The sequence below is a fragment of the Dendropsophus ebraccatus genome, chromosome 13 (assembly GCF_027789765.1).
Source record: "Dendropsophus ebraccatus isolate aDenEbr1 chromosome 13, aDenEbr1.pat, whole genome shotgun sequence".
In the NCBI taxonomy this organism is placed as follows: domain Eukaryota; kingdom Metazoa; phylum Chordata; class Amphibia; order Anura; family Hylidae; genus Dendropsophus; species Dendropsophus ebraccatus.
The window spans coordinates 67,008,280-67,017,087 of NC_091466.1; positions in this window are offsets into that span (position 1 = coordinate 67,008,280).

Here is an 8,808-nt window from a genome sequence, read left to right on the forward strand (position 1 = left end):
AGGTCTCTGGATTCCATGTTAAGAAAAAAAGAAAAGAAAAGATTGCAAATTAAAAAGCAAGTTGTTCAGGATGGGATGGGATGCAGGTGAGTGGCCAGGTAGGCATGGGCCAGGTGGGCATCTGGCATCTACTAGTTGCACAGGAGCTGGTAGCATATTATCTGCAGGCTGCTGGGAGGAATGAGGCCATTGCAGTGGTGAGGGGTCAGGGGAGGAACAGATGCTGCAGCTGCAGATTCTATAGCAGACAGCATAGCGCCCATAGACTGCTCTACTCCAGCTGGGGGACACCAGTGCACAGGGGTATTGCCTGTTTAAAGAATTGCCTGAAAGAATGAAAAGGAGAGTATAGGCAGAGCTCACCCCCTTTGCACATGCTAATGGTTGAGCCCAAGGAGGAAAAAAAAAAAAAAAAGAATGATCAGACTGGGCAGTTTTGCACAACAGTCTATGGATGGCAGAGAGATCAGCTAGGCATATAAATGTATCCATGTAGCTTTACCTATAATACAGTGCAACAATGTATAAGGGGGTGTATATACCAGAGTGTCGGCTGCACAAGGAGAATGTCAATGAATCCTCAATCTAATCGCATAATGAAATGTCTATCATACAATCGGCCATCGCTGGTCATAAAACAAAGGTCTAGGTAGCTATAGAAGGGCAAGTTTTAGTCGATTTGGGAGAATCCGAATCACCTACAGATCTGCCCCTGGATTTCTGGTATTAAAAGTCACAAAACATACAAAAAAGTCTGCAGAAAACTGCAGAGGGAAGAGGGAGGGGTTAAATGGAGGGGCGTGGCCTCCAAATTTCCATTCATTTGATAATAAAAAATTTTAACTGATATGAATACATTGCTTTAATAAAGTAAGATTACCTAGTAATATAACATTATTAACATAAAGGTATAATTTTATTTATCTACTATTTTATGTTGAGTTGAAGCAGAGGCGACACGGGTCTCTCTGCTGCCACCAACGTTCATCCTGGGAACTGCAGGGTTGTCTAAGCTCTGGCCCCTGCTCTGATCCTGCACTGGCAAATACAGATGTTGATACAAAGTAAATTCTTATTAGAATATACAGCGATAGGGACATGCAGCTTCCCCCCTGTAATAAAATATTAGTACATGGGGAAACCTGCTCTGTATCAATATCTGTATGTGCCAGAGCTGGGTCAGGGGGGCTGTCAGAGCTTGGATAGCCCTGCAGTTCCCAGCACAAGCAGGGGTGGCAGCAGAGAGACTTGTGTCACCACTCAATGTAAAATGTATAAATAGAAAATTATATATTTATTCTAATAAAGTTATATTACAACATAATAGAATAATAGTTATAATAATTATAGTAATATAGTTATAATAATTAGTAATAATTATAAAGTAATATATCTTTATTAAAGCAATGTATGAAAAAAATTGAAAAACTAAATTCTAAGGCCAGAAAAGGCTGCACACAATTTTCTATGACTTCAGGCGTGCACAATTTTACACTATGTGATTTAAAGGGGCAATCCAGCGAAATTTGTTTTCTTTCAAATCAACTGGTGTCAGAAAGTTATACAGATTTGTAATTCACTTCTGTTTACAGATCTCCAGTCTTCCAGTACTTATCAGCTGCTGTATGTCCTGAAGGAAGTGGTGTATTCTTTCCAGTCTGACACAGTGCTCTCTGCTGCCACCTCTGTCCATGTCAGGGACTGTCCAGAGCAGGAGAGGTTTTCTATGGGGATTTGCTGCTGCTCTGGACAGTTCCTGACATGGACAGAGGTGGCAACAGAGAGCGCTGTGTCAGACTGGAAAGAAAACACAACTTCCCGTCGGACATACAGTAGATGTAAATTACAAATCTGTATAACTTTCTGACACCAGTTAATGTGAAAGAAAAAAAAATGCCAAATTGCCCTTTACTCTTATTCCTAAAATGCAGCTTCTCAGCAGATATACAGCAGGTTAAAGTAGCCAATAAAAGACAAAAGCATTATAGTAACTTCTATGTGCCTAAAGGCGCTGGAAACACTTCACGCTCAACTCCAAATTATTGCAATTATAAAATGTAGCCAGTTTGGGTTAAAGGGGTTATCCAGCGCTACAAAAACTTGGGACACTTTTGCCCCTACTCTTGTCTCCAGTTCAGGTGTGGTTTGCAATTAAGCTCCATTTACTTCAATGGAACTGAGTTTCAAAACTCCACCCAAACTGGAGACAAGAGAGGGGGGAAAGTGGCCATGTTTTTGTAGCGCTGGATAACCCCTTTAAGCTTCATTTACTTCAATGGAACTGAGTTCCAAACCCCACCCAATCTGGAGACAAGAGGGGGGGGGGGGGAGGAAGTGGCCATGTTTTTGTAGCGCTGGATAACCCCTTTAATTCATTACAGAAATGTCAGGTGATTCTTCCATCATGTGACTGTGAGGGTCTGTTCACACAGAGTCAAATCGGCCCAATTCCACGTCTGTTTCAATGGGACAGCTCGCGAGCACACCACTGATGTAAGATGTATGGGCTCTGCCTGCCTGGTGTTACCCACATCAGTTTAGAGGCCAGAGCAAGAAGTGGATTTTGCAGCAGGGAATGTTTAAAGGGGTTGTCCAGGCTTAGAAAAACATGGCCGCTTTCTTCCAGAAACAGCACCACGCTAGTCCTCAGTTTGGGTGTTTGTTTTGCAGCTCATTACCATTGAAGTGAATAGAGCTTGATTATAATACCACACACAACCTGAGAACAGGGGTGGTGCTGTTCTTGCAGAAAAGCGGCTGTGCATTTTCTAATCCTTGATAACCCTTCATATTTCTTTTTGAACCCTAACTTTAGCTGGAAAACTGCATGAATGGCTTGAACATCTAAAGGTTGGGTGTGGTATTATAAGTCGACTCCATTCATTTTAACGGAACAGAGCTGCAATACCACACGCAGACTGAGGACAAGAGTGGCACTGTTTCTGGAAGAAAGCAGCTATGAGTTTTGTAATCCTGGACAAACAACTTAAAAGGGCCGGTCTGTTGAGGATAAGAAAGACACAGCCTCTGTTCCTGAAACAATACCACATCTGTCCATGGGTTGGGTTTTGTGCTCCAGACCAGTGTTGGCCTGCAATATAATGCACGGACTGTGGGCTGGGGTGGCGGTATTTGTGGAAACAGCCATACTTTGTTAATGCAGAACATCTGCATTAACAACCAGGACACCAGTGATCATCAGAATAGGGATCCTTTACTGTATATGGAAGCATGGCAAGAGCTGTGATGGTGGCCATATTAGCTGTCACTCAGGTGTGTGGAGTTACACATCTAGTGTATGGCTAACAATGCATAACTGCTGAGCAGGAAGACACAGGCACAACGTCTGCCATATACATACTCTAAACCTCATGTGTCAAACTTGCAGCCCTCCAGTTGTGGCAAAACTACAACTCTCATCATGCCTGGACAGCCAAAGCTAACATTCTATGTATATCACCTCTGCAACGTGTTAAGAAGAGTGGGTGAAGTATAATATAAGTACTGATCCTGAGTTACATCTTGTATTATACTCCAGAGCTGCACTCACTATTCTGCTGGAGGGGTCACTGTGTACATACATTACATTACTTATCCTGTACTGATCCTGAGTTACATCCTGTATTATACTCCAGAGCTGCACTCACTATTCTGCTGGAGGGGTCACTGTGTACATACATTACATTACTTATCCTGTACTGATCCTGAGTTACATCCTGTATTATACTCCAGAGCTGCACTCACTATTCTGCTGGTGGCGTTCTCGCTTTTCTTTGCCTGTGTTCCATTCCCCTTTAAGTAGATGAAGCCTCTGTGTATCACACACACTGCATGCAGATGCTCAGTTTTGGCGATATGCACCCAGATACGGCCTCTTTTCCTTTCCCGTCTGGTGTTAGTAGCTTTTCTTCATTTTTATTCTAGCATGTCAACCACTTTGAACGGCAGAGAAAGTATCAGGATCGGAGGGTAATTGCATCCCCATGGCAACCTGCAGATAAATGAACAACTTCAAAAATAGCAGTGCCCACTCTCCAACACTAGGTGGCGATATAAAAGAATTCAAGACCTGAGATAGATATACATAGATTCTAGAGATGAGTGAACCGGGTTCGGGTTCGAGTCGATCCAAACCCGAATGATCGGTATTTTATTGGCTGGGGCTGCTGAACTTGGATAAAGCTCTAAGGTTGTCTGGAAAACATGGATACAGCCAATGACTATATCCATGATTTCCACATAGCCTTAGGGCTTTATCCAAGTTCAGCAGCCACCGCTAATCACATGCCGAAAGTTCGGGTTCGGATCGACTCGAGCATGCTCCAGGTTCGCTCATCTCTAATAGATACATACACACACACACACACACATATATATATATATACATATATATATATATATATATATATATACACACACACACACATATATACACACACACACACACACACACAGACACAAAACATTTGGCACTAAGTTTTCTTTATATATTATTACTATAGATCAAATTGCATAATCTGATTGGCAAATCATCTGTCCAGACATGGTGGATAATCTGCAAAGACCATATAGTCCCTAGAGACATGGAGAGAGAGGAGCGGCTGCACATCCCACCTATGGATGATACTACTGCCACTCGGCTATGTTTAAAAACCAACGCCAGGATGTTGGTATATACAGTAATTTGATCAAACCATATTGCCCCGTGTACCACGTGCCAGTCTCCTGGTTCACATGGGTCCCTACACTAACTCCACACTGTGTCGGTCAGCGACCGCCACCCCCGCAAGGCGTGCACAAACAGGGAAGGGAGGCCATGGAGTGGCCCTGCAACCCCCTTGTCACAGGACCAAACCCAAAGTGCCCCCCCCAAAACCCTGCAGGCACCATTGGCGGAGAAGGCTGCCCTCAAACAGCACAAGTATGAATATGGTATTACACTCACCACTGCTGCTGCAGACAGAATGGGAAAGACATAAGGTACTGACATATGAGCACAGGTATATCCTGCCAATTTAGGTCATGTGGGTCATGGGGGAGTCCCATTCTGTCTGCAGCAGTGATGGTGAGTGTAATACCATATTCATACTTGTGTTGTTTGAGGGCAGCCTTCTCCGCCAATGGTGCCTGCAGGGTTTTGGTCCTGTGACATTCCATGGCCTCCTTTCCTGCATGTGCACGCTTTGTGGGGTTAGCAGTCGCTGACTGACACAGTGTGGAGCTAGCATAGGGACCCATGTGAACCAGGACACTGGCACGTGGTACATGAGGCAATATGGTTTGATCAAATTATATACCAACATCCTGGCGTTGGTTTTTAAACAAAGCCTAGCGGCATTAGTATCAGCCATAGGTGTGATGTGCAGCCGCTCCTTTCTCTCCATGTCGCCATATAGTCCCTTATTCCCATGCATAGTGATGGAGCAGCCCTTAAAAAATAGTGATATAGACCTTGTGTGTGTTTCTCTGGTCATGCAATTCTCTTATTCTTTGTAGGGTGCCATATGTAGAGCAAACACATGTCCTCCACCGAAACCTATTACAACATATACATAGATATCACTTATAGAGGGTGAACCTGATGGAAACCCTACTGCTCCCTTTGCTGATATATCTGGGCAGTGTATGGATTTTGCCAGAACCGCTCTGAACTCGGGTCTAGTGTTATGGGGGAATAGACTGAACCTAGACAAGAGGGAGGTTACTTACCGTATGAGGAGACAAGGGGGGTTGTGTGTTGATCAACTCTGGTGTTACTGGTGAATAACTTTTTTTTAAGGCCAACCTCTGGAAAGAGAGGGCTCCTCCGTGGGTATTCTCCTGTAGGGGATCTTTCCGGCCTTTCTTCCAGGAATGTTAAGGATCTCCGTACCCACATGGGCATCTTCTGGCTTATGCTACCCCGGGTCTGAATGTTAGAAGATGGTGGGGTTAGGTGATGCGAGAGATCAGGACTTGGTCCTGTCAACCCATTTACAGAGGACACCGACGCTCAAGGATTCCCCAAGCCCATTAATACAGAGGTGTACAACAGGGTGGGCGCTTCCATCGGGTGGCCCAGGTTGGCCCGTCTCTCCTATGAGGAATGGGCCTATGGAGCATTCAGAAACCTTGGTGGCTGGGACCGGAGCACTTTATTCCTAGTCAGGTACCACACGCACAACGTTTAGTATCATCTACCCATCGATGAGGTTGTTAGGGGGACAATCTGACATGGTGAAGGTGCGCTCACTGGAGTACGAGAGGCTGGGGGCTGCTAGGACCTTATGTTGGGAGAGGCTCTACCTTTAAAGCAACTCTGTATCCACAATATAACCCCCTCCCCCCAAACTGCTTGTACCTTTGGATAGCTGATTTTAATCCAAGATCTGTCTTGGGGTCTGTTCGGCAGGTGATGCAGTTATTGTCCTAAAAAACAACTTTTAAACTTGCAGCCCTGAGTCAAATTGGCGTGGCCTAGAGTGTCTGTGCCCTAGGATTGCGTCACCCCTTTGTCCCTCCTCATTAGGAATTCCCCTCAAACTATTTCTCCTATTCATCACCTGTCTGAACACTGCACATGTGCTGAACTGTTAAGGTCCATGTGCAGTATTCAGACAAGCGTTGGCAAGGCCTAGAGTGTCTGTGCCCTAGGCTTGTAACAACCCTCCCTCTCACCATTAGGAATGCCCCCAGGCAGGATTTCTACTATTCACCACTTGTCTGAATACTGCACATAGGCCTCAACAATCCAGCCCATGTGCAGTATTCAGACAGGTGATAAATAGTAGAAATTGTTCTAGGAGAATTCCTAATAATGAAGAGGGTGAGTGGAGGGACAGAGGGGTGTCACAATCCTAGGGCACAGACACTCTAGGCCATGCCAACTTGACACAGGGCAGCAAGTTTAAAAGTTGTTTTGAAGGGGTTATCCAGTGTTAGAAAAACATGGCCACTTTCTTCTAGAGACAGCACAACTCCTGTCTCTAGTTTGGGTGCAGCTCTGTTCTAATGAAGCCATCCCCTTTAAGGGTCCTTTACACAGGAGGCCTGTCGACCAGGAGTGTTGGTAGAAACGCTCCTGTGGCCGATAATTTACCTGTGTAAAAGTGACAGCGATCAGTCAAGGACGGGGCAAACCTCAGCTGATCGTGGCTTTAGAACATGCTTTAAAATGTACTGCTATTACATGAACATCTTCCTGTGTAAACCGTATAGGTGAGGTCAATATCAATAAAGGCAAACTGACAGCACAGATATATGCATGGTGTCAGTTTCAAGATCATACAGTAGTAGTAGTTACATACCTTCTCCACTGCTGCTGTCATCCGGCATTCTTCTGTATATATCATTGATTAAATTGTTAGTGTTTGATCTTGCACCTAGGGTTTGGGTTTAGGGTTATGATTGGGTTGTAGGTTTCTGTGGGACTTTAATATATAGAAAAGTCCTGGAAAGGTTCATGGACGCGTGTGTGTTTTTGCAAAAATGAGGCTGGAGATTTAGAAACTTAAAAAGGACTCTTGGACTTGTATATATTGTACAGGTATAGGTCATTGTCTACTATCCTAAAGTTTTATATAAAACCACAGGATGTAACTCAGGATCAGTACAGAGTAAGTAATGTATGTACACAGTGACCCCACCAGCAGAATAGTGAGTGCAGCTCTGAAGTGTAATACTGGATGGAAGGTTAATTCAATGCTTTAAAGGAAAAAAAAAAAAAAAACACAGAAAAATTTAGATTCAGAGACAGACTCTTAATCATGTATAAAGAATATATTTAATTATGTAAGATCACAAATAAATTCAGCTTCCACTATTTTTTGTACAGTAAATTATTTAAAAAAAAAAACAAAAAACAAAAAAAACGCCAGAGACTAAGCAGGCGTGGTAAGCAATGAACGTTCATCTCACAATGAAATGAAAAAGGGGGAAAAAAAAAAAGGGACAAGTTTACTGACAACATATCTATCACAACACACCATGTTTAACCCTTACTGGGTCTAGTATCATATTTTACACGCCTATTTTTTTTTTCTACAAGTATTGCATGTTGTTCTTATCCTGTAAGTCTGTGGCAAATTGTAAGCATCGGGTAACAACGGTTTAATGGAATTGCCATACACTCCAGTATAAATGCAATTAAATATATGTAAACACCCTATTGTACAACATGCATAGTCTAAAAGCCAGGGGTAGGCAGTGCTTGGCGTGATAATTTGCTGCAACAGTATTACAACCCCCCCCCCCCCCCCCCCCCATCATCCTTTGCTAGCGAATGACCCGGCATTGCACATTAGGGATGCAGATAAAACCAAAAACCATATACCCCTGGTCGGACCCTTACCTCCTGAACAGCTTTTGTGCTTTGCTTCGTATTGAAACAGATTTGATGATTTACCACTGTGATTCCCAACCTGTGGCTTTCCACCTGATTAAATGAACAAAACTACAAGGTCTAGTTTTGCAGAGAAGAGTTGGAGAACTACAAGTTAAAGGAACCTCACATTAGAAGATTTCCATGGGATGCAGGATATGACTAGTCTAGCTTCGGCTTCTGATTACCATTTTACAGTAGGGATAATTGAGCGGCTTTGCAGATTCTGCAACTTACTTTACCTGCCTAGAGTTATGGAATCCATTCCATTTATATATATCCTGCAGGATCAGTGTCTGCACAGATCATGGTCTGTTATGGTGCAAATAGACAGAGGGCAACCACCAGACACCGCACCATGTGCAACAATGACTCTCAGTTGTATCTGTCTAAGCTGCTAACAGGATTCTGAATGCTGCTTTAGACACGACTGGAGTGAAGAGAAACCT